This window comes from Dermacentor variabilis, chromosome 7 (assembly GCF_050947875.1).
Source record: "Dermacentor variabilis isolate Ectoservices chromosome 7, ASM5094787v1, whole genome shotgun sequence".
Classification (NCBI taxonomy): domain Eukaryota; kingdom Metazoa; phylum Arthropoda; class Arachnida; order Ixodida; family Ixodidae; genus Dermacentor; species Dermacentor variabilis.
Genome location: NC_134574.1, coordinates 96,122,736 through 96,148,944, shown reverse-complemented (window position 1 = coordinate 96,148,944; position 26,209 = coordinate 96,122,736). Strand labels below are relative to the sequence as shown.

General features: G+C 44.9%; 1 protein-coding gene across 1 annotated transcript in view; it reads left to right on the top strand.

Moving 5' to 3' along the window:
* The window catches only part of LOC142586950 (uncharacterized), a 113,515-nt gene that overhangs the window by 11,517 nt on the left and 75,789 nt on the right, over nucleotides 1–26,209 (top strand). Inside the window, exons 3-5 of the transcript XR_012829314.1 lie at nucleotides 3,578–3,766; nucleotides 9,040–9,121; nucleotides 17,305–17,475. The gene's annotated coding sequence lies outside the window, so the exon portion shown is untranslated. Of the gene's footprint in view, nucleotides 1–3,577; nucleotides 3,767–9,039; nucleotides 9,122–17,304 lie in introns of the transcript that reaches the window.

The window sequence follows — 26,209 nt, the reverse complement described above, 5'->3', positions numbered from 1 at the left end:
CGCGGCATTTAGGGTATTTTCGTCTGCAGCAATTTTCACTGAGGCTACCTTTATACTATTATACTTTATACTGTTATTAATCAATGCAATGACGTTAAAGTGTCCACAGATTGCCGTTGTTGCAAATTCTCGTCATTGCTTTCCGGCATTTTATACCGATTAAGCGACGCATTTGAGCACAAAGCTATTAGTTGAAGCAGCGCAACCCACGCACAGAGGTGTTGACTGTATTACCAGAACTTCAATATCACTCTCGGAAAAATAGCTAATAGACCTTCAGCGCACATTTTATGGAGGTTAACAATGATGATACGTGCTATTGCTTCTGTTTATGTAAGCGATATTTATTTGATATTTGAGTAAATATATTGTCGTGTTTATAAATAATAATTCTTGAAAAAATATTTTTCATAAATCAATAAAATCCTAATTTATCACTAAGTGTCTTAAAATTATTCAATTTTTACAGCGGAAACTGTATATGACTAACCTGCCATAGTTCTTTCGGCGTCCGGCTATAGAAACGGACTTGATTTCTAACAAACCAACCCACAATGGCTTGAATGTGTTTCACTGTTTCCTTTGTGTGTGATCACGTACGAATTCAGTGCACTGGCGTACATGTCGAAATTTGGAACAGATCAGAACACTCACCGTGAAGAAGAGCAGGACGTCAAGGTTATCGCAGTAAATAAGGAGGAGAGGTATCGGAACTAACAACAGCTGCGTTATCAACAGGACGGACACGTATAGCTTGTACACCCAAAGAACAACATGCGTACGAGGAGCGCCGGAGTGAACAGCAACGACAATGTAAACTGTGCCGGCGCGAAACGACAGCCAACGAACAATGGTCCCGCGATACTAAACGAAAACGACAATCGCGGGCCCGGGCAATTATTCCACACTGTAAAGATGGAATGGCAGCGAAAGCACTTTCCTTTTGTTTTGCGAGCTTTCACTGTCATTCGCTTTCGCTGCCATTCCACCATGACAGAGTGGAATGGCTGTCATTTTTCTTTGACTTCGATGCCCTTTCAGTTATGACGCAATTCGTTACGACCATTTAGAGAGCAACAGGCATCTTGCCCGCTTTATGCTTCAGATTTCCGGGTTGGTAGACGTTCGTTTTCGAATTCAAATCAGCAGATTGTAGGTTTGCGGCAATGCGCACGAAAACAATTGTGTTTAAAATTACGCAAAGCTGTTCTGTCTTTTTTAGATAGTGTCCAGTTTATGGAAGCTTCACTAGCTATTTTCGAAGCGCTACATCTATGATCAATTGATATGCATATTTTCGCTGTAAACACTTGTGTGCCATTTCTCTTGCTTTATTTCTGTTGCATTTACCTATCTATAGATAGAAAATTACCTTTATTTATCTTTCCCTAAACTCCTGATACTCCCATGGATCTTGCTGGCTTCTAACGACTTTAGCGCCCCTTCCTGCTCATCTAGATTGGCATCCAAAAGGCTCTGGATCACCAGGCTCTCAAAGCTTGTAGCAGTTACTCCCGACACATCCGCCCATAAATTGACGCTCAGGGTGTGTTTGTGCGGGGCCAGATAAACAAGCAAAATAAGTATTAGGGCAAAATTCACTTTGTACACACCACAGAAAAGAAATCCATAGACCCTTTAAAAACTACTGGACGTCAGAGGGGGCAGATTTATGACCTAGTGGGTTAATACTCATGTCGCCAAACCAAACCGGACTGTGGATTAGAAGGTCCTCGTGGGATGTGTGCCGACATACGGCGTAGACGAATTGGATTACCTCGTTCACTACGCTTTAAACTGAAATATTTTTGTTTATTTACTTACCTATTTATTTAAAAGTTCATTACAGACCGAAGGCATTGTGTATGGGGTGGTATAGGGTAACACATTCGTAAGGAATTGGGAAAAAAGAACTTCAGCACAATGGAAGGAATATTCACGCAACATGTTAAATTCATACGACCTTAGCAAATGTAATATGAAAAGCAATAACAATAAAAGTAAACAGAGTGATATAACACCATAATTAAATTACAAAGGCCTTTGCATGCATACAAAAATAGGTATAGTAAAATATTAAGATCACCGCAATTCTTTTATTAGCTTGTAGAAAAATGAATGATAGAAATTAGAATGCAAGATGTGTTAGGCCGTTGAAACGGCATATTTATCGATTAGAACATCGAGAAATGCACTTTTTTTCGAATGACGAGCGATGTTATCTGGTAGAGCGTTCCATAACCGGACCGCACGGGGCAAAGCTGAAAAATTAAAAGCGTGTGTATTTCCATAAATTCGGGTGTAGCTAAACTAATTGCTTTCAGGTGAAATAAATGTTTTTCAGGTTTGATAAAGGTAGGCGACCTGTCTCAATGAATCTAAGAAATAATAATAGAAGGTAAATATAACGGCTGGTAGTTATTGGTCGCAATAAAATATCGATATTTATTTGGGTTGCATTTGACTGATTTCTGTAGTTCTTTTAAATGAAATTGCTCGCTCTATTATGGATGCTCTCCAGGAGTTTTATGAAGTATTTTTGATAGGGAGACCATATACAAGGGCAGTACTCAATTTGTGGCCGTGCAATAGTTGTGAAATGTAGTTTTCTTAGTGGTGAAGGCCAGTTCTGAAGTTGCTCCGCAGAAATGCTAATGATCTGCAGGCGGTAGCTAAAATGGAGGTGATGCAATTAGTACATGAAAGATTCTCCGTAAGGAGCACTCCTGAGTACTTATATTCTGTGTTGTTGTCAACTATGTTAGAATCAAAGGATAAGGAAAATGACTGTTAAGTGTTTCTCGAGAAAAAGAAACTATTTTCCACTTCGAAACGTTTAGGCATATAAGCCACGTAGGACAGCAATCACTGGCGTGTTCAGCAATTGCGCCAATCACTGACACGGTACAGCTGTACAAATGAGAAGACCCAGTTTTCCCCAATAAATTCTTACACTGCATGAACGAGACGACCAGGTTGTGAGGGACGTTTGCCTATCTTGTCAGAGTGAATGAGGGAAAATATATTAAGTTTCCGTTTCTATTGATGTTCCTTCTTCCTTTGAAGAAATAATTGGAATTTGCTTGAGACCAAACTTTATGCCCTAGCCATCACGCTAAGAATACAAAGCCATCTGATTGCAAGGTAGCTAAGTGGCTATGACATTCTGCTGTTGAACGTGAGGTCACAGATTCAATCGCTCTTGAGGCGCCAGTATTCTAAACATGGAGAAGGGTAAAAACGTTCGTGTACATGAAGTTATGTGAACTGTAAACAAACCCAGATGGTTAAGATTCAGGCGAAGTCTCCTACTACCGCATGCTTCATAACAAGATGCATGTTCTCAGCACCTCAAAGTCATCAGTTTATATGCTTGGCTAGAGTCAGTTAAACAATAGGCATGTAAGGTTGTGATGACTCTTTCTTCAGGCCTGAAAAAAAATGTAATATGGTAGTTGAAATTTCCAAATTCATGAAATATATATATATATATATATATATATATATATATATATATATATATATATATATATATATATATATATATATATATATATATATATATTGTGCGTTTCAGATGACAGGCGTCCAGATGTCTGCTTTTTACCACGTGATCCCGGACACTGCACTACATGGAGATGGGACCCACCGCAGCGGTGGTTCTATGACAGGGAATTGGGAGCGTGCTCTCCATTTACTTACAGCGAGTGCGGTGGCAACGAAAACAGATTCAGATCTTGCGCTGAATGTAAAGACGTATGCAAAGGTGAGTACACGGTTGTGTGAAACGCATGCAGAATACTGAGTACAGTTGCAGCGTTGCTCACTCAAATAGTACCTAGAAATTTCCTACGATGATGCGTGGCCATCTATTATGCGCAAGCATCACCGCGTCCACCTAATTTGGCGTGGTGCAGAGTGTTTTTATGCTTAAGGTAATATGTTCAAATCCTCGTTAAGGCGGCTGCAATTACAAGCGCGCAGTTGCGCCTCAAAATGGGAAGCAAAAGGAAAACAACCGAGATTCAATGAGGTTAAGCTAGACCAGGTGGAGCCAATGTGGCAGGCTCCACAAGCCATAAATAAAACACTTACTTAAAAAAACAGCAACCAACATTCCTGCTGCAGTATTTCGCTAACTCCATCATAATTCGTGAACATAGCCCTGGTCCTTCAACCCAGCATTTCAAGAGCATCTGACCAAGGCGGCCGTCAGACCTGCGTCGCCGGCCGATGGTGTTTAAGATCTGTAGACCTGCGCTGGCCACCACCGTAATTTGAACGTTGGAAACGCAAACCCTTTCAAGTTTCACTAGCTTAGTACGACTCAGTGAAGAATTATCAGGTATTGCCTACAATATCATTGACAAAAGTGAGGTTAGGAGAAGTTGTAAGACATATACAGAGGTGAGTAATCGCTATGTCTCCTGTTGCTGAGGTCTTCAAGAGAAGAGAGAATATGGTGCAAGAATTCTATTTCACAAGGACATTGCAGACAACATTAATGCACTCTACAGGTCTACATCAACGTAGCAGTCGGCGTAAGAAAGCTAATTCGGACAAAGAATAACGAAATCTTTATAGATATGGTGGATCCATAAGAACAATTTCTCCCGCAAAGTGGCATCCCACAAAGCTTCATATTGCGTTTGGACTTCTGTGGTTAGAGTACGTGAAGTGTCTATGAAAGCCGCACACACCGCCGTCGTCATAAGTGTTAAGTGAGCTTCTGCCTAAACACGTAGCACAATCAATATGCAATTGCTCAATTCAATAGCAATCAATACCAGCACGGCTGAGTTCCCGTTTTGTAAACAAAGAGAATATAGTAAAGGTTTTAGGCTCATGGACTTAGACCTTAGAGATAGGAATTTGTAGCATAATCTAATCGCCGTGTAGAAGAATTCTCCGAAACACCGAAATTACCAAAAACTTTGCGGTACAGCCCATCGCACTATGACTGCCAACCTAAAGCTTTAGAATTGAATAAATATAGGGACAGAACTAATTGCCGCCGCCGAAACAAAGTAAGGTATAGGATTACACTGCAGCAGGATTGTTCTTTAGTGCCTCCGTAAAAAAGCTCGGTGCCATCTAGCGCCGCCACCACGAAGTCTGCTGGTGGCCTCCGAAATTCATGGCGTGCCGGTGCATCAGAAAGCCTAGCAAGGCAGAAGGATCCTCTTTGGTGCTTATTTTGCGACATGCTCCGTCATCTAGTCGCACTGCGCGTGGCTTCCAAGACGAGAGGCGTCGAGCGCCAGTGCCTTCGAACGCTGAGAGTTGTTCTCTCGCTCTGCCACACACTCAGTGATACATATTCTGCAACTCAAGCTGGCGGAAAGTTTATTCAAGAGCCGCATGTGCGTACACACCGCCATCATCATAGTTGTTAAGTGAGATTCTGCCTAAACACGAAGCAGAATGAATATAAAATGCTATAATTCAATAGCAATCAATGGCTGCACGGCTGAGGTCTCGTTTCCTAACCAAAAGATAACATAGAAAAGGCTTATGGGCTTGGACCTTGGAGATAAAAGTGCAGAGCATAATCTACGCGCTTTGCCGAAGAATTCTCCGAAAATTCATTCAGAACGCGGCTCGCAACAGCGGTCAATAAACCGATCAATAAAAAACTTCACATACCAAGTACGATTATGGCGCAGCCGGCTAATGCGTCTAGTTGCTGTCCTTGAGGATCCCTTGGGAGGCGGGCTGCATTCAGCTGAGAATCATAAAGTGTAAGGCTTCTTTTGGTCATTGATGAAAGGCGCATTCCTAGTGTGACATACATATTCGCCCAAGTTACCGCCAAAGTCGTTCACTCAATAGCAGCGCACAACTATAGTGGGACACATCCAATAATGCAAGTTGGTACAATGATGTTCATTGGAGCCTACCACAGACACAGTGGCACACATGTAGTACTCGGAGTAACCGTGAAAGAGATTCTTCGAAGAGCAGTAGCTACTCAGTCTCGTGTCTACATGCATCCATGTCGGTGTGAATGACGTTCTTTGAGGAGGGACACGTGTGTACAAGGTGGTCCTTCATAAATTGGAACATCGAGCACGTGGTCTGTGCTCTACGGAGGGTGCTTAGAGCGCCAGCAACGGCAATTAGTCAAAGAGAAGAAGGCCAACCTGGACTCGATCGGGCGAAAAGTATTCAATTCGGCCTAGTGCGTGCAAACAAAAAAGCTGCTTAGCAGGAATAAAACGTAGATATAACGAATAAGACCGTAACTAGACTGACATCAGAAGTCGAGATTGGTGTGGCAAATAACGTCCCAAGTCAACAACAAGGTAGGCTCTTCGAAGTAACAATCGATCTAATAAAGCATCGACAAAGCATGAGTGTCAGACTCCAGAGATCGGATAGAATTGACTCAACAAGGATAAACAAGGAGCATGTAAGCGATATCCAATATCATAAAACTGAGAATATTATGAAAGCATGAGAAAGGAACCGGAGGGTGGCAATAAAATAACTAGAAATAAATTTGGCTTAGTAAATGGTAATTTGTATGCAGGAAGAGATAATCGCGGCAATGTCATAAGCAATGTTGATGATTTAGTAAAAGCAGCTGAGGAATTCTGTAGTAAAGAGTATCTAACCAGGGCAACCTCGCGACCTTTACGGGAAGCAGTGACGAACACGATTCAGAAGCTTCGTGTGTATCTATGTGTTGGGGTTTGCGACAGAAGTGGCGAGCAAAAGCGGCATGTGAAGGTGGCATAAAAGATGTTTTATTGAAGGATGGGTGCATATTATACTTGAAAGGGCGGGCGCCTTTGTATGCTATACCTCAAGTTTCCGAGTTTGCCAGAGGGTAGCAAATTTACAACTGTATGCAAAGAGATAAGGATAGATATTGAAAGAAAAACTGCATTAGAACCAAAATAACTTACTTTCATTAGCATGTCAACTATAACCAATGGTAATGTTGAATAAAATAAAGGCAACCCTTGGTTTAACCCAACCAACAGAAGAGGTTTATTTAGCAACAGGCACTCAAATATAAATCACATGATTAGAATCAGTCGGGTGCTTGAGAACTCTGTGGAGTAGAACCAACTTTCTATGTGGCTTTCATAGAATACGAAGCGTCATGCGAATGAGTACTGACACAATCAATTGTGGAGGGTATATAAATATCTCAAAAACAGCTCTAATGATTTTACAGCAACCTTGATACTCCGAATGAAAAGTATTGTAATGCTGATCATCAAAGGCGACAGGCTCAGTGAAACATTCCATTTAATGTTTTCAGCGCACGCTTAGAAAACATATTCGAGCCGTTAGGCTGGGACGCACTAGGAGCGAGAATCAATGGCGAATATCTGATCAAACAACGGATTCTCGATTACGTTCTCGTGTTCAACAACGTGCCCATGGTTTCCAGCCCATGCTTGAGGGCCTTAGCCAGCAAACAGTAAAATTATCATTAAAGAATACACTGCAGAAAAGAAACGTAACGCTTAATTGTGCTGCAAGATGCACGTAATTTGTAATTCGCCGTCAGGCTATACAATCTGGCTGAAAATAACGTTATGCATGCTAGTTTGTCCTTGGGGACCCTGATCATGAGAAGCAAATGTAACAAGAATCAAAATTAGTTGGAACACTTACGATAGGAATTACGGAATCGCTGCATTCTACCGGTACTAAGTTAAGGGGCAGAAACTTCGAGATTAACAAATAAAATGCATAAGCCATTCCGCTCAGTGAAGGTGGTTCACCTGCGAAGTTGATTCGATCGGCAGCAATCACTGGAAGCTGCGCCAGCACATGCCCCCGACCATAACCGTTCGTCGTCGAAGAACGTGTAAGCGCACCCTTTAGAAGAGCCTCTCTACACCCACCACGCACATGAACGTCCGACACAAACTCGCAGGGGAAGCACCGCGTTAACACTTACAACGCACGCTGCCGCTTCTCGTCGACCCTCACGTCAGCGATCGTAGTGATGTCCCTATGGAACTATACTCTATTAGAGACGTCAGGTACAGCAGAATTGATAATCAAGAAAGTCCCTTTGAAACCCGGCGTCCATGCCCTGTAACTCATCCACATTGAAGCCTTGAGGCGGAAGGCAATTCGCGCCATTCTCTGACTGACGGTATACTTCTTTGGTTCTCGCTGGTCGCTTACGTGCCATTTCCTGGGCACGCTCGTCGACCACCGCATTAGCATGTGCAGGCCTTCGACGATCACACTCGCGTCGCTGCTCCCTCCGTCGCTCTTCATACACTCGCTGTTTTTCTGCAGTCCTGACAACACGCGGCCTTCTCGGTGCTGATGATAGTTTTTTGCACAACGGAGCCAGCTGTGAAAGACGACGACGAGGAACGAGCCAGCATTGGCACGAGCGCTCTTGAGCGGTTGTGCCCATGGTCGCCAACGAAGAAGGCGACGACGCTCGAGCCATTGCCGATGACGCGAATTTCAGCTCGTAGGCGCCACGAAACCACGGATTTGAGCCATATACAGCGTGGGTGTAAATATAGTTCACACAAAACCACAGACAGCTCAACAAACGATGGGGAAAAATTGTTAGGCTTAACGTTAACAGCCATCGAGTCTGTGGTGTGAACTAGAGTGCAAACAGGGGTTTTCAATATTCTAGTTCCTATTACCAGAAGAAAGTTTAAATTTTACTCTGTAGCTATATGATGTGGCGCATGTTGGGTGTCCTTTAATGGAACACACACTGACGCCCCGTGACGTGTGCATTTCATAAGCTTTAGCTTCATGCACTACTGGTGTCTTGCGACTCGTGCAAGGCCATAATAAATATAAACGGTAGGTGATTCGCTTATATAACGTATTACGTGAACTTAGTATGCGACGCTGAGAGTTTTAGTGATTGCTGAATTTCTTCATAACAAGTTTTATGTTTCGCTATAGCCTAAAATATAGCCTAAAACAAAGTGTGTTTGATTGGCTGCTCATTTCGTGTAAAATATTTAGAACAAGCTTTGAACACCAATTTGAATATGCAAATAAAGCTGACTAATCTTCAATGCATTTTCCCAGCTGAAACGTGTGCTGAAAGAATAAACGAGAAATGACGAGCGGCCATCATATATTAGACATGCCAAGAGAGTAATACATTGCTGTAAGTACGAATTTCAGATTGGTTCTGTTGTCACTTCATTATTAATCAGGAGGGGGCGGGGCTGACTGTATTTCCCAGAGCTGTCTCTTCAAGTGAACGATGGAATTGTATTTTAAAACTATACGTTAAGGCAAAATGACTTCAACAGAAGACTGACAATTTACTTGGGAAAATATTTATCAGGCCATCTCCTTTACAATAGCTGCTGCAAAAACAGATGTTTCTAAAGCTGTATTTCCAGTTGAGATTCGTGGTTTTTCATGGCGACAAGGAACAATTTAGAAATAAGACAAACACAATGTGAAGAATGGAGAAGGCTCCGGAAGCACTGTGTCTTGTTTGCCTAACGTCGTCGTACTCTCCTTCTTTAAAATAATTCATGCTGCGGGGTTTCAGGCGCCTGCGGTGGTTGTGCTGAGTCATTGCATTGCATTTCCGGGGGATCCGTGTCCCCCTTCTTCGTGCTTGGACGGCATGGCCGTGGGTCATAAAGCACTGTCACTCTGCTGTCATCCTCGCCATGGGAATGCCAACGCCCTTCCCCCTTTAGAGAGTTTTACTTTAGCGTATGCTATAAAACAGCCGGTCGTCACTGCGCTTGCACAGAACGCTTAACTACCAAAATTGTATAGCGTACGCACGCTATTTGTCTTAGCGTTAGCGTCTTTGCGTTGCTTGCGGAGTTTGAGTAAAACATGGCCGTGGTCCCGGCTGCCCACTTCGAATTGAATTTGGCGTTGCTTATGTAAAATGCACTTCGTTGATAGCAAATGACAGAGTAAACGGCTTTCGCTTGGCCTCAGGCCGCTTCGACAACAGATTATTATGAATAACCTTGTGGTGTTCTCAAGATCGCATCTCGTTTCAATGAGTAGAAGCCTAACGAAAGAAAAATTAAAAAATTGATGGATAGATGAATGGATATTATGAGCGTCCCCTTTGGAACGGGGCGGTGGGTCACGCGAACGAGCTCTTGCTATTATAATGCCTAATGTCCTACATAGTTTAAACAATAAAAAAAGAAAATAAAAAAACACTAAGAACTAACACACCCAAGTTTTCTGATCCCCTATTCCGAACTGTGCTTTTGTACGTCTCCGCCTTTTGTTGTTTCCCTACTTTTCTTCCACCAATGCTCCAATCACTAATTACAAATGCCTACTGAGTACATCTTTACTTTACCATTGCTCCTGCTGAACCCAAGGGCTTCAAGGAGGCCAGTGGTACATAAATCGTTCCCTGGGTAGACGTCTTCACATTCCAATTAAACATGCTCCATCGTTCCCCTAGCTTCACTGCAGCAGGCACACGCTTCTTCTTCCTTCTTATATCTCGCTTTACAGGTGCTTGTTCTAAGGCATCCCGATCCCGCTTCGAAAAGTAACGAGCTTCCCTTTGATATATCATAAACGGTTTCTTTCTGCAGCCGCCACCCATGAAATTATTTCAGACTCTATGACTTTCCGCTTGAACTTCTTCGTTGCTGTGTTTATCACCCTACAAGCCACATACTTGCTGGTAAGCTTCCTAGTTCTTTCACTCCGCAGTGAATCAACGTTTTTCTTGTACAGATACCTGAACACTCTCCCAGCCCATTTACTTTCTGCCATATTCCTCAGTCATTCTTCATACTCAATTTTACTGGGAGCTTCCCTCACTCATATCAGCTCATATAGCCCAGCTCATATCACCCTGCACAGTTCATTTGTAGTCTTCCCGTGAGCACCCAACGCGAGGCGACCCTCTGACCTTTGGTTCCTGTCGAGTCCTCATTGTATCCCTGATTTAAACAAAAAACCGCATTTCCAAAAGTAGGTCCTCGAACCATTACACCTTTCCGTATACCTCGCAGGACCCGGTACCTATTGTATCCTCATTGCGCTCTGTGCTTCATTATGACTGAATTTCTCTTCCCCTTCACTATTATTGTTTTTCCTGTGTTTCCATGTATCTATTGCCTTCGTTTATTCATATACCAAGATATTTATATTCTTTTACCCGACCTATTTCCTGGCCCTGCATCTCTACTCTCTGCTCACTGTTTTCATTGAGTAAAGTAGCACCGGATTTTCTAATACTAAATTTGAAACCTAAGTTGTTGCCTTCCTGCCCTCAGATATTAGCCAGACATTGGAAATGACTTTGCTTATTAGCTAGCAACCCAATGTCATCCGCATAAAATAAACCTGGGAGCTGCTGCTCTACTACTGTACCTGCCTGTTTGTATGAGAGAACAAACCCGATATTACTTCCTTCTATCGCCCTCGCCATCGTCACCACGTACATCACAAACAGCAGCGGGGATAAAGGGCACCCGTGGTTGATATGAACTTTCTCCTCGATCCTCATCCCTCTTATTCAATGCAAACGGTATTTTAGAGGGAAATCTCTCTCAAAAGCAGTGGACCATCGTCACCTAAGCCTTCCGCTTCCAGAATATTACACAAAATGTTGCGGTTTACGTTGTAATAGGCGCCTGTAATGTCTAAAAACGCCACATACAATGTTCGGTTTTCAACTTTTGATATATCAATACACTGAGTAAGAACAAGAAAGTTATAATCAAAACGCCTACCTCTTCTAAAGCCATTCTGAAGCTCTTCCAAAAGGTCATTATTCTCTGCCCATGTTTGAAGCTTTAATTTGATTGCCAGCATTGCAAGCCTGTATATTACCCATGTAATGGTCAACGGTCTATACGAGTGAATTTTATGTTACTCCCCCTTACCTTTTTAAAATAAATTCATTCTACTTTGTCGCCAATTGTCTGGTATTCGTCTATGTCTAAAACTTTTTTCCACTGCTTTCACTAGCGCATCTTTACTTTTTGGTCGTAGTTCATTATTCAGCCGAACGGGAACCCCGTGTAGCCCTGTGGCTTTGCGCTTTGGAATTTTCTCTTCCGCATTGTTTCTGTTGAAATTTGTCAACATGAGCTCCATTTCCACTTGGGTCTCTTTCATGCTCTTTTTTTCTTCAAATACAACCTCGTCGTTGCCTTGGAAAGATTGCGCTGTTAATTTTCGGATGTAATTTCTTGCCACTTCTCCTTTCAGTCTGTTTTCATCTTCTTCTAGGATGCGTTGTTGTATTGTTGTTGACTTCCTGCCTAATAATTTTATGCGGTTCCAAAATATTCTAGGTGCGGCCTTCTTTTTCTCACGTATTTCTGGCAAACAAGCTTGACTTTCACCTTTTAATTTCGCTTGCACCAGTATTTGAACCAGATACTTTTTCTCCAAGTATATTTCCCCTTTACTGGTTACTTCATCCTGCGGCAGCTGCGCCTTCGTTGGCAGCCTGTGCTCTGGAGATGCTTCTTGTTGTTCGGCGATCGCTTCTCGTATCTCCCTGTTCCACCAGCTTTTCGGTTTATTTTATATTTTCCAACGAACATTTGTTTCTCTTTACGTATTTCTGTCAGTATTACACCTATAAGCTCACCATATTCCCTCTCCTTACTTGGCCATTTGCCAAAGTTCTTCCTCGACTCTAGGGACTATATCTATTTGCTCAGCGTTCAAATTTGGACTGGCGATCTTGCACTCTTTACTCTCTTTCCCAACTACATATCCCATCTTCAAAATGATGCGTTTATGGTCACTCCCTATGCCGCTAAACCCTTCCTCATCGATGACTCTTTCTCTCAACCTATTATGAATTCCTGCGGTGATCAGACAGTAATAAATGGTCGCTTGCCGGTTTCCCAATTCCCACGTGACCTACCCTTCACACTAAGGCCCTGTATTTACGATTACCAGGTTATGTTGTTCACAACGGTCTAGCATTGACTTACCGTTATTGTCGGTATAGCCATCTAAGGCCTGTATGTGGGCATTCATGACACCTAATAGGACAATTTCTGCACCATTCTCGAAACCCCTAATATCAGCGCTTATGCATTGCACTAACTTTTTATTCTTCTCTGTGCAATTATTTCCGGTACTGAAATACGTAACGCCCTACCAAGTTTTTTCCCACCCATTCTACCTCAGAATCAAAGATACCCTTGACATTGTGAATTTACTCCTTACCATTTTGCTCATTGATGGATGAGCATTCCGACTCCCCCTCCCTTTCTTTCCCACCTAATTCAGTGGCACCGTTCCCAAATCTAATTCTCAATAACTGGCGCCTCTTCTGAGTCTCTAAGGAGCGTTTCTGTAACCGCATACACCCCTATTTGTTCGTTATTTAACTACTCCGAAATCTCTGCCCACTTTTCCTTTCTTCTGCCGCCCTGCATGTTTATGTAGCCTATTCCATGGCGAGCTCTCTTTCTTGCTTTCCTCCTTTTTTTGTTAACGACGGTGATGCTCTTCTGAGGTTCCCCTGGGGAACCTTCTTCATTACTACCTACTCTGGCCTCCTGAGCGCCCACGGGCCCCCTAAATAAGCAACAACGCGACACGAAGTCGCCACCCGAGTTCCCGGGCTAGCCTGTATTGAAGTGGATTCCGTCTCGTTTATAACTACCACCATCTTCTCACTTCCCTCTTTACTTCGACAACCTCGAAGCCGCTATTTCGGTTCATTTTCCACATCGCCTCATTAGCAGCCACTGCAGCTCTTTGTACGTGACTGTCACGCACGGGCAACTGCGGTACCGTGCACACCACTATCTGCACGTGAGGGAATAGCTCGCGCAAGTCATCCATCCCCTTCGCCAAGCGCAGGCCTATTTCTGTCCCTTTCCTGTTTAGGAAGTCATTTAGCGCGCCTGCAACAATGACAAGGTTGCGCACGTGGGCATTTTCCGCTAGCTTTTCTTTTGTGCGCTCCATGACAGAACCCAGTGTCCGCCCTGGAAATGTCCCTACCGCCACTCTTTTAACGCCTTTCACCCTCTCCACAATTGCTTTTGAACACCCTGCAAGGATTGAGCCGCAAGCGATAGTCACTACCTCTCCCTGCTTGCCTTTCTCCTTTTACGCGTGATTAGGACTCGACAAGGGGAATTGTCCCCTGGGCCCCTACTTTTCCGCGTGGTGGCCTCAAGGTAGGTCCCGCTCTTTCCAGCTAACTCTTCATCATGCTGGACGCATTCCACGTACATTGCTGATACTTCTCTCCTGTCGCCTCCGGGGTCTGCGTTCCATTGTCACGCCCATTCTAGTTCACAATGGCGGCCCTGCTATGCTTTTCGTCGGTTGCGTCAAGTCTCTTTTGAACTCTCTTTCGTGCATCACGCTTCCTTGTCAGCTTATTTTTGATCTCTTGCACCTGTTTGACAAGCTCTTCCTGGAAAGCCTCCATTTTCTGGAGCCTAGTATCCACATCAGATTATGTGCCGGTTGTTTCGACGCCCTGTCCATCCTCATCCATCTCCTCAACCGCCTTGAGGGACCCCCCGCGCACTGCCTGTTTTCCCAGCTTTCGCGTCATGTATTCCACGGCTTTTTTGCAAATACTAGAATAATATATTATGGTACTAATGTTGCAAATGCTCTAACGCTATGTCAATGCAGCGCACCTGCCTTTTAGCAATAACGGAAACGCACAGGATCCAAATCCTCAAAATGCTGCAAAGCAACTCTCACCACTCTTTCAAAAGCAATCAATGCCGCGGAGACCGAAGGTACGACACGCTCTCGCATGCGCTTAACCACGCGTCCCCGATTTCAATTTTCTACCAAAACACACAGAGTAAAACCACTAATAGCTATTAGTTTTGCCACTTCCAAGTTATTAGTTGAACACTACAAACACAGCGTCCCAACCGGCTGAACGTGTACAAGCACGTGGCGCGAAAGGACGCTTTAACCATCCTGCAAAATTAATGTACACGCAACACACGCGTTCACACGAAATATGAGAGACAAAGAAAAAAAAAAGAAAGAAAGCCACCCAATTACTAGTTAAAGGAAAAAAAAATCTGCAAATCAAAAACAGAAGCAAGCTCAAAGTATGCACGAAAGCTCATGATTTCGTCGCCGCCATACAGCCCCGAAAAGCACGTCCATTCGCCGCAGAATCCAAACCAACCTCCATGCTTTTCGATGTTTCAGTGCCACCTGTCGCTAAAGACGGGAGATAGCCGCAACGACGGCATATGGCCTCTAAGATCCGAAGATCTTCAAGCCAACTAAAACTGTAAAAAACATGCGCTCCTTAGTGTACGCATTCTATAGCGTATCGCGTACACTATAGTTGCGTAAGCTTCCCTAAAGCTGTGTATTGGCCGACTTTCTCGGGATATTCGCGCGCTGCTTGCGTGCGCTCCAGGCACGCGCGCAAGACTGGGCTCGAAGAGACACGTCTGGGCGTCGGAAGATGCGCACGTGTTCCTCTCTGCCAGCGGCGGTCCATTTGTCCGTCGCCGACCGGTGGTTACTTCGGCTCATGTGGGTCCCTGCTTCGGCGGGTGTGCGCACTGTCCGGTCGTCTCGATCTCCTGAAGCAGCGCCGTCCGATCGTGTCCCCGTCTGTTCTTCTGTTTCTTCCTGTTTCCATTTCCTCTGCTGTGGGGTTGCGCGATGGGAGGCCTTGGCCGAAAGATGGGCTGCCTCTATTTGCTAGGTTCTTTCTAGGTTCTGTCGAGGTGCGCTGCTAGCGGCCACCGGCGATCATTTGGCCATGTACTGTTTGGCCATTAGATATTGATTCGGACGTGTTGCCCAAACTTGGGTGTGCATTGACCCCCAGCTTGATAAATGTGATTTGTTCTTTAATGAGAGCTTCTGTTATGTTCCTGCATGCATCCTCTTGGAACGTAAGGAGGGATGCGATCGTCGGCATTTGTGCGCTACCTCAAAGCTGCCGGCAACCTACACAGACGGTTCACACGCGGGAAAAGTTTTCCGGCTCTTGTTGCACGTGTAGTGGCATTCATCAGCGAGCCATCCGCACGCTAATCGTAACCTACGGCTTCTTGTCTTGCGGGGAGTAATGGAGCATCGTCGCGGCAGCTGGCGTTCGTGTAACCGTATGCTGCACAGAACGCCGGCATGATCGGCCCACCACGTCAACTACCACTCTTCATACACGCTAACAAAGGAATGCAGGCTCGAGCGAGGGAGATTATGACGGCACACACGCAGAAACAAGCGCGGTCAGCACGGTCTCGGAGACTGCGAAGGAGCGTAACACCCATGCTGACGTCACTACGGCGTGGTTTGCGGTCTGCGCTCGCATCGTCAGAGCAAGCAGCAGCGCGCGGCGCTCGACGGGGGCGGTGCGACTGCGCAATTTTAACCGGCGATTACGTCGTTCCTAAGTGAAATAACCCGCTCAAATTTTACGTGCATGGTTTATAAGGTTCCCGCATCCGTATATGAGCGTCTTATTGAAATCGACAAAATCTTCAACTTCCCTTTATTGAGTGTGAAGGTACCCGATTCTTTCATGAATATACAAACTATGGTGCCCAATCAATCGAATAATTGAAAAGATATATTTTAGAAGGTTTTCACATGATATATTGCGACACTGATTATCTCGGTAGGCCGCGAGTATGGCCCTCACTAAAAGAATATGATTATATTTACACAGTATTTAGTTAGTGTCAGAGGAACCGAAATGGAAAATCCGTACGATGTAAAATATTTGGTAATAGGAAGCCTTATATTAGTGTAGATATGCCCTTGTTGGAATAGTTATACATCACAAAAGGTTCTAACCGATTTATTTTCCGCACATCATCAGTAGTCCCAAGGCCCCTTTACTTGCTTTAGCAATTATGCTGGGAGGTTCTAGCATTGAATTATAAGTAAGGGGAAAGTGCTGAGTGCAAGTGAGACATAATATAAACATGCACTTATGCGCACGCAGGTAAGAGTGCGTGCCTATATTAAGTACAAATGTCACAAGTACTGTGTCGCATGAATCAGTTTAGAACGTGTAATCACTTAACCGAGGTTGACTGAGGATTCTGCAGGCTATAGCAATCCTAATAATGAATATAGCGTCCGCGAAATATTGCATATTCGAATTCTTATGGCATTTAAGGCTTCGCTCTGAGCTGATGAAATGCATGTTGTTGCATGTCGATGGAGACTTTACAAGCAATTGCAAAATTTAATTCCATCATCACAAATGAGAATTTTTTCTTAGCATCCATGTTCCTCCAAAACAATAATAAATATTGAAGCCAAGCTACTAATGTAAGACTGCTTTTGTTCCTGTATTTTAAGAAACATTGGCGCCCATAAAACAACTGAGACAATAATTTTTTTCACTTTCAGCTATTGACTTTGCAGGAACAATTTCTGACCAATTTCCGTTTTGCGGCCACAAAATTCACCATGTAATCTATTACGTAGCCCATGTGTGAGTCTCAAGAAGCTCCTAATAAATTTTGAGAGTTGTGTATGACAAAATAAAGGCCAGGCCGAGACTTTTCATGTTCTCGGAAATGAAAGCTTTCGCGTATGGTGTTCATGTATGATTGCGGCTATGACAACACAACTTTCAGGCACCTGTTTCTATTTGATAATTCACAGCTTTGTAAATTGAAGAAGTAAAAACCTACGGAAAGCACACGTGATGAAATATCGGGGGGCACGCCAGGAGATATTGAAATTTTCTCACCAACTTCTAGTTGCTCTAGAGTATTGAAGCAACCAATGTTTTCACATTCGCGAGCTGTCATGACTTTAACGGCGACGTTTTTGGTGCATCCGTCTTGCTCGCTCGAGGCGTCAGATTTCAGGCACGGTATGTCTCATTTTTCGATGCGGCTGGATTATTTTCTTTTCTTTTGGTGCGCTGATCGAACCAAAACTCGAACTCGGACTCGAACCAGCACCGCGTCCCATGTGGTAGCTAGCGCGCACAGCGTAGTAATATGATTTAAAGGCGAATCGTCTCTTGCCTAGTCAGAGTTAAGGTCCAATGCGAGGCCATCCGGTGTCGCAGTGTTTGTCAGCTAGGCGCGCGCACCTCCATGCGCCAGATCCCACACCACTACTGGTTTGTTACCTTCTTGCTACACTCACCAGTACGGGTCTGCGCTCCGAAAATGGACGGAGCTCGGTTGCGCCTGGGGCACTATGCAGTGCCTAGGCTTTTAATTGCAAGTACAATACGGGACGCTCCCATGTCTGAAGTGGTAGTAAAGCCTAACAGTGCGAATGCGCCTACGAGACGACAGAGCTATGCGATGCGTGCCGAAGCGACGAAGCAGGAGGAGACGCGAAAGGCGGATGAGATGTGCGTGACCGGGAGCAACGCTTCGCATGGCAACGCGAAGTGGAGCCGAAGAACAATTTCACAAGAAGATAGATAGATAGATAGATAGATAGATAGATAGATAGATAGATAGATAGATAGATAGATAGATAGATAGATAGATAGATAGATAGATAGATAGATAGATAGATAGATAGATAGATAGATAGATAGATAGATAGATAGATAGATAGATAGATAGATAGATAGATAGATAGATAGATAGATAGATAGATAGATAGATAGATAGATAGATAGATAGATAGATAGATAGATAGATAGATAGATAGATAGATAGATAGATAGATAGATAGATAGATAGATAGATAGATAGATAGATAGATAGATAGATAGATAGATAGATAGATAGATAGATAGATAGATAGATAGATAGATAGATAGATAGATAGATAGATAGATAGATAGATAGATAGATAGATAGATAGATAGATAGATAGATAGATAGATAGATAGATAGATAGATAGATAGATAGATAGATAGATAGATAGATAGATAGATAGATAGATAGATAGATAGATAGATAGATAGATAGATAGATAGATAGATAGATAGATAGATAGATAGATAGATAGATAGATAGATAGATAGATAGATAGATAGATAGATAGATAGATAGATAGATAGATAGATAGATAGATAGATAGATAGATAGATCAGCTGTCAGCTGGTCGCTCCAGCATTTGCCTAGCATAGACAACATTCGTGTTTAGCTCCGCTTCGCAACATTTTGGTGAAGGTGCGGGGTAAGAACACGGAGCTCCACCGCAGCAGTTGCCGCGTGAGCCCTGACACGATGAGTGACGGCCAAAGCACCATGATGACTGACCACCCACCTCTGGTGGCACAGACAGTGACCTCCGTCATGTTGTCCCAGCCGCGATAGTCAGGGACCCCCAATGGCATCGTTGGTACGGACGGTGAAGACCCGATTTGCTAGTATGACCGTGTAAGTGAAATTAATCGGCAAGACGTAACGCTAATGTTAGAGAATGTGGTATTCTACCTCAGACACACTGAGGTAGAATACACCCGCGAACACAACACCCGTGAACACGACATTGTAATTTGGGACTTATGCAAGGAGAAGTTTCTAGACCACTTTTCAAAGCCCTTTGAGCGTCAGCTGGCAGTGAAGGAGAAGCTATCGACCCGTGCTCAAACGTCCACAGAATCTTACTTGGCATACATTCGAGAGGTCCTTCGCGCTCTGTCGTAAGGCTGACAAACACATGAAAGAGACCGACAGGATTGGCCCCATCCTGAAGGGTATAGCAGACTACGTGTTCAACCGGCTTATCTGCATGAACTAAAACACTGGGAATGCGATCATCAAACAGTGCCGCGATTTCAAACTGATAAAGGGTCACCACATTACGCAGCAGTTCAATAGGCTACCAAATACAGCTTCGACATTTTCGTGCGAAGAACTGGCACCTGGACCTCCTTTGTCTGGACAAGAATATTTGACACAGCTGATTCGTCGCGAGCTCGAAAAGCCGTGTCTCCCGCGTTCCTCGTCAGCCCATAGAAGAGCAGATAGTTGGTCAAGTTGGTTGAAATACATACTACAAAAGTTGACACGGAGACACGAGGACAATGCCGAGGAAACACAGGGACGAGAGCTCGTCTCTGCCTTTTCTCGGCATTGTCCTCGTGTCTCCGCGCAAACACTTCCAGTCATCAGCATTGGCCAGACAACGAATGTTCTGTATCGCCAATAAACGCCATTGTCAGAGAAGATAAATTTAGGCCTCCCATCTCTCTGCCCCATCTGCGATGCCGCTATCAGCCAGGACCGGCCCCACCAAAGCACTGCTTCCCCATTTTCAGCGGCTCCAACTCCCCGTCGTAAGCCGGTTGACTGGACAATAGCGGACGATAGGCCGATTTCTTTCAATTGCTAACGTGTTCGCCATATACCTCGTCATTGCCGCAGTCGTCGGCAATCACCCTCTAGGTGGAGCTTCCCGTCACACCACCCAGATCTAGGTGCTCCCCGTTTCTCTGTGCGTCATTTATCTAAGAATGCCGACAACATACCTAGGTCCTTTTAAACCAGCCGGTCACCATCGCCTCTAAGTTGTCGGTCTTGTTCACCACAGGCCCGCCACCCTTCTTCTCTTGATTTCGTGCCGCAGGAAAACTAGTCAGTGCAGTTCCCAGAGATGATGCTGCATCAACAACGTGGCCTGCAAATCCTCCGATTACATTGCCTCTCTTTGGAAGTATATTAAACGTTGGCGTGGATGGACTCCCTATCAAGTCCTTCGCCGACACCGGTGCGCAGATGACTGTAATGAGGGCCGCCCTTCGTAATATTTTGGGAAAGGTCCTTCGGCTTGCCGAACCATGCACCGTACGCGTTGCTGACGGCAGTATGCCAACGTTTGTCGGCATGTGGCCAGCACAAGTAATGATTGCCGGCCATCAAACCCCCGTCCCAATTATTGTGTTAGATTGCTGTCCGCATAACGAGATATTGGGGCTAGACTTTCTTTCGACCCTGTGTTTTGCCGAATTCGCCCGGTTGCGACCTCGAGCCGCTACTACTATACCTTTTAACGCTCGACCACACGTTCCTGACGGCGAGTACATCTTCGTTCCGCTTGTCGACCTTATCTGCGGCGTAGCATCACGCTCCCAAATACCGTTGCCACCATTGTCGATAATTCTAATCAGCTTTCCGTTCTCAATTTTGGGCCTGCTGCACATGTTATTCCCGACAACATAACAGTGGGCCGTCTGACACCTGCGCACCGGTACGACATCTCTCCGCTCGCGCCTGCCATTTCTACCTCTGTCAGCCGTATCTTCGCGTGTTTTCGTTCGGCTTCGTCACCCTACCACGACATTGATAAAATCATCACTACCAACATCTCCCCAGCTCAATCTGAAGACCTTAGGCGCATTCTGTGCAGTTACCGCTATATTTTTTATTTCGATGACCTCCCGCTCAGCCACAAAGCCGTAGTCACTGATCGAATTTACACTGTTGGCGCAAATCCCGTCCATCGCGACCCCTACCGCGGTTCTACAGCAGAGCGCAGCATCATTCAAAGCGAAGTCGCGACGATGATGAAGAAGAACATTATCCAACCGTCCGCTAGCCCGTGGGACAGGCTAGTAGTGCTGGTCAAGAAAAAAGACAACGCCTGGAGATTTTGTGTTGATTATCGTTATCTGAATAAGAGCACCAAGAAGGACGGGTATCCATTCCCCCTATCGATGATGCACTTCACTTTCTACATGGCGCGAAATATTTTTCATCGGTTGACATCCGCTCGGGCTACTGGCAGATTGCTGTAAATGAGAAGCATTGCAAGACAGCCTTTATTACGCTTGGTGGACTTTTTCAATTCAGAGTCATGTCTTTTGGGCTTTGGAATGCCCCATTGACGTTCGAGAGGATGATGTACACCCTTATCAGAGGCTTGAAGTGGATCATCTGTCTGTGTTATATTGACGACGTAATCGTTTTTACTCCAGCCTTTGTATCCCACATTGAGCATCTCGCGACTGTCCTTGCTGTGTTTCACGCTGCAAAACTTCAGCTCAACTCGTCGGAGTATCACGTCGGTCTTCCTGGAGTAACCGTTCTCGGGACCAAAGTTTTGTTGACATTGCGCAGCCTTCCGCCGAGCTTTTAAAAAAGGACATCGCTTTCGCGCGGGGACAGCGACAGGCCGAAACTTTCACAAGCCTCATCAGACTCGTGAGGAGCTCCTCAATTTTAGCCCATTTTGACCCTTGAACTCTCACTGAAATCCATACAGATGCTAGCGGTCAAGGCATTGGCGCTGTTCTTGCCCAGATTCAATGTGGTCAAAAGTGCGTTATCGCTTACGCAAACCTTCTTTTGTCTACGGCCAAACGCAACTATTTTATCATGGAGCAAGAGTAACTCGACAGGGAGAGTAATCTTGGGTGATAGCAAAGTTTCGCCCATACCTATTTCGTCGCCATTTCTGCGTAATTACCGACCAGCGCGCGCTCTGCTGGGTCTCCTTGCAGAAGGACACTACAGGACGTCTTGGGCGTTGGGAATTGCGCTTGTATGAGTACACTTTCTCTCTAGTGTACAAATGCGGTCGTTTACACCAGGACGTCGACAGCTGGTACAGCAGCCCTGTTGAGCTACCGGAAGCCGCAGACTTTGAATCTGACACCAGTGTTATGTCCATCACACGATTGCTCAACGTTGGCGATGAACAGCGCCGTGATCTCTTTCTTAGAATTATCATAGATCAATTAAGCTCGCTAACTCCCGATGCTTACCAGTGCCTCTTTTGTATTTCCGACGGAGTCCTGTACAAACTCAACTTGCGCCTTGGTGGTGCTGACATACTGCTGGCCGTACCGGGGCACCTTCAACGCATGGTGCTTCAACAACTTCACGACGCACCAACCGCTGGGCGGCTCGGTGTTACTCGCGCTTTTCACCGTGGTCGGTGCCATTTCTTCAGACGTCACCTCTACCACTCTGTGCGCCGATACGTGAGTGCTTGACACCTGTGGCAACACCGGAAGCCCACATACATGGCTCCAGCTAGGCTTTTACAACCCATCGATATCCCCACAGAGCCTTTCTTTCGCGTGGGACTCGACCTACTTGGCCCTTTCCATTTCTCAACTAAGGGCAACAAATGGACTGCCGTTTCAACAGCTTTAGGCACGCGCTTCACCATTAGGGGAGCTCTGCCTACAATATGTGCTACTGACGTCGCGGATTTCCTCCTATGCAATGTCATCCTGCAGCCCGGTGCTCCACGTCAAGTCTTCACGTATCGCGCACGTTACTTCTTCTTAAATTCCATTTATAATATCCTCCGCCTATGCTCTACTGAGTATAACATAAGCACTGCTTACCTTCCACAGACAAACGGTTTCACAGAGCGATTGAACACTACAGTTACCGACACGCTAGCTATGTACGTTCGTCCAGATCACCAGGACTCGGACGTTGCTCTGCCATATGTCACGTTCACGTATAATTCGCCCAACCATGACACTGCAGGTTACTCGCCATTTTATTGAGTCCTTAACCGTGATCCCGTCTTGCTCCATGATTCTGTAATTCCACAAGTCACAGAGTCGCACACCGCTTACGGCCGCGATGTGATTCCTGTAGGAGCCCAGGCCCGTGAGACAGCTCGAGCTCACTTCACTGGGAAGCTCACTCACTTCTGGGAAGCCCCAGGCTTCCCAGAAGTCCCATTACCATATGCACCATAGGGACGTGCAGTAATTAGCTGGCTCCCTCGTGCTCGTGTAGTCACCACCTCGTCGTGTGGGCCTATCGGCGAAACTTTGTCGCGATATTCAGGTCCTTACTGAATCCTACGACAGCTTTCGGATGTGACGTACGAGAATGCTGCCGAACAACCAGGTCCGTCGTCCGTACAGCGAAGAACCGATGTTGTTCAAGTCCCCTGTTTGAAACCCTACGGCCCTGCCTTTGCCCGGCCATAATAGCCAATTGGGCCGGGTCGGTGCTCCAACCCCCGGCGTTATATTGTCGCGATGCAGAAAAGGACTGTGAGCAAGAGACGGTGACGAAGCAGTGTTATTGTTGCTGGGGCGCTTCGGGCGCCATCTTCTAGGGTCAGCTGGTGACTTCAGCTTTCGCCTTGCATAGACAACAGTCGTGTTTGTCTCCGCCTCACAAGATTATTTATACATATGGCACCGCCACAAACGAAACCGTTAGAAAGAAGGGAAACTTCTTGGTTTTACTCTGTTGTATGATCAATAAATGTTCTAAGCAAAGGTGTTTACCCATGAAAGGTCTGAGTCAATTTATACACTTCCAAGGCAAGTTCTGGATTGTGTTGAACTTAATGAAACACGACAAGGTGCAGATAACGTTGCTACTGCGTTCGCAACTGATTATTTCTATTCTGAAAAAAATGAGCAATATGCACGTGATTGCAAAAGCAGGATCATTGAGCGCTGATAGAATAGTGCCATCTATCTATGACAACAAAGATTGCCATACTACTCCTCTTTAGCACTGACCAAGGGGCTGCCTGTGTTGTGAAAATAAAATTTTATGGTCTTATGTGCCAAATAACTATTTGATTATGAGAAACTCCGTAGTGAGGCACTCCGTTTTATTTGTGACCACCTGAGGTACACCCAACGGGCAGTATACGGGCGTTTTTGCGTTTCACCAACGTGGAAATGCAGCCGCCGTTGCCAGGATTTGATCCCGGACCTTCGGAATCAGCAGCACAATGCCAAAATCAGTAATCTTCTGTGGCGAATATCTGCGTTGTAGAACGCCGAGACTCAATCAAAGCAGTTTACAATTCGCTGGAAAGGTACTGGCATCTATGTAGCTAAACGAAAAAAAAATTGAAACTGTGCCCGTCCAAATAATTTACGTGGTTAGTATGATTTCTCGATATTCGTCGGCTATCAGTTCCTTCAACTGTCTGGCAATGGTTTTCGACAGTGTGGCAAACTCTGAGCGATAAGGTTGTTAGCTAGGCGTAGCGCATAAGTATAGTTTTGTTAAGCGTCGTCATAGTTCCGCCGCGCGTGAGGTAGACCTCTAAGTTTGTAGTCCGAAATAGACGTTTTCTTTAATTTGTGTTTTAAAATTTAATTTTTTTTTATTTCGATTTGAACCTTAAGGGTCTCCAAATGGGACATTACATGAGGGATGGGCGCATGCATTCTTTAAGGCGTTTAATGTTTTCTTATAAGATTATTTGTCATGACTTCCTCGGAAACCATTACCTTATGTACGAATTTAGATTTTATTTTGTACAACTTTTCCTTACAGTCTGTCCACTTCACATCGACATGTGATGGGAAAAAAGCTGAAACGTGATATAAATGTACCAAGGCCACCACTTATCGCTTCATAATCACCATTGCAGTGCAGGTATATCCTTTTTTCACATATTTCGCGCATTGGTGATGGAAAACACTAACCCGCAAGAATTCCTTTATGTTCGCTAAGTTTGTGGAGATAATAAATGTGTGATAAAATTTTTGATTTCTTGTAGAATATTAGAGACAAGGCATTGGGTGCATTCTGCCAAGCCCTTGTTGCTTCAGTGACAAGCTGGGTATTATTAGGTTTAGCTAGCTGCGGATAAATTTCCTGCCATCGGTTAGGTCTGACGATAAACACAAATTGCCATTTTGTCATTACATTTGCGGAATTGTGTAATTTGGCTGCAAAAATCGCAAGTAGTGTGGCGTGGTCGGAAACAAACACCATTCGATGGTATGGTTGTGTGGGCGTGGTTGGATAATCACCCGTAATATTTGCAGCTGCGGGTTGATATTGATGATTGAGCAAGATAATCGCTCGGGGCCTGAAATCAATGTACAGCCCACTACGTGGACAGTGTATTCATGAGTGCATTGAGCACAATGACGGTAATGTACCGCAATGACCGTGTATCAAGCGCGGCCTTCGCAACACGCACGGAAATTCAGTCCGTCCAATAGAAATTCAATATCGCTGATTTCTCCTGTGAGCCACGCCTCGTTTAGTGTAAGCAGACGACTTGCAGAGGATAATAATATGCTAGATTTGAGTTCGCGCTTGGAAAGAAAACTGCGGATTTAAGTGTGAACTATAGAAATGAAGGAGTATTCCGACATGCAGCAGATGACCGGTACTATTTTTTCACTGGCGCCGAAATCGCTACGATAATTTTCATTGCAAGTAGTTTTGTAAATGTCGGGTGCGATTTCACAAGTAGCTACCGCGCTTTCGCCCTGGGGAGGAGACGGCCAAGCGCAATAAAAGGCTTGTGTGCAAAGTGGGGGACCTTCCCCAAGCAGCATATGCACGAGTGTCCTAGCTCCCCCCTCCCCTCATTGCATGTTAAGAAGGAAGACAGGCACCACTGCCTAAGCGCGGGGCCTCTCCTTTTTGT